This window comes from Hipposideros armiger, unplaced genomic scaffold (assembly GCF_001890085.2).
Source record: "Hipposideros armiger isolate ML-2016 unplaced genomic scaffold, ASM189008v1 scaffold_269, whole genome shotgun sequence".
Lineage (NCBI taxonomy): Eukaryota > Metazoa > Chordata > Mammalia > Chiroptera > Hipposideridae > Hipposideros > Hipposideros armiger.
In genome coordinates this window covers 1,771,779-1,772,885 of record NW_017731619.1, presented here as the reverse complement: position 1 = coordinate 1,772,885, position 1,107 = coordinate 1,771,779, and the positions used below count along the sequence as shown (strand labels likewise).

At 38.6% G+C, this 1,107-nt stretch overlaps 1 pseudogene across 1 annotated transcript; it reads left to right on the top strand.

The window, feature by feature from the left end:
- The first annotated feature begins 325 nt into the window (after positions 1 to 325).
- Positions 326 to 1,107, top strand: LOC109390450 (THO complex subunit 7 homolog pseudogene; annotated as a pseudogene). The gene has a single exon (XR_002125574.1). The product of XR_002125574.1 is annotated as a THO complex subunit 7 homolog pseudogene (transcript).

Genomic DNA, 1,107 nt, shown 5'->3' with positions numbered 1-1,107 from the left:
GTTGTTTATTGCAGATTTATTTGTGGTGGCCAAGACATGGAAACAACGAAAGTGTCCTTCAATAAATGATTGGATAAAGAAGTTGTAGTATATATACACGATGGAATACTATTCTGCCATAAGAAAAGATGAAACAGTGTCATTTGCAACAAAATGGATGGATCTTTAGATTACAATGCTAAGCGAATAAGTCAGGCAGAAAAAGTCAAGAACCATATGATTTCACGGATATGTGGTATATAAAACTGAAAAAAAAAAGAACAAGAAAAACAAATGAAGAAACAAAACTCATAGACACAGCTCAGCTTGCGCCGCCACTGCCACCGCCGCCGTGCACGCCATGGGATCCGTGACTGACGATGAAGTTATACTGAAGAGTCTCCTAATTGATGGAGATGGTGCTGGAGATGATCGGAGAATTAATCTGCTAGTGAAAAGTTTCATTAAATGGAGCAACTCTGGATCCCAGGAAGAGGGATACAGCCAGTACCAACATATGCTGAGTACACTGTCCCAATGTGAATTTTCAATGGGCAAAACACTGCTGGTATATGATATGAACCTCAGAGAAATGGAAAATTATGAAAAGATATACAAAGAAATAGAATGTAGCATTGCTGGAGCACATGAAAAAATTGCTGAGTGCAAAAAGCAAATTCTTCAAGCAAAACGAATACAAAAAAATCGCCAAGAATATGATGCTTTGGCAAAAGTGATCCAGCATTGTCCAGACAGGCATGAGACACTAAAGGAACTGGAGGCTCTGGGAAAAGAATTAGAGCACCTTTCACATATTAAAGAAAGTGTTGAGGATAAGCTAGAATTGAGACAGAAACAGTTTCACGTTTTTCTTAGTACCATCCACGAACTTCAGCAAACACTGGAAAATGATTAAAAGCTCTCTGAAGTAGAAGCAGCTCAGGAAATAAGCATGGAAGCAGATCCTAAGCCACAGACAAGCTAATCGCTCAGCATTCCCAAGATGAAGTAGCACCAGGGTCTTAGTGCGTTTGGAATTTGTGTGCTCTTGAGATATTTAAAGTTTTGACAGTGAACTACTTTGCTTTTAGATATTAATGTACAGTTCATTCATATTTCTTCACACAG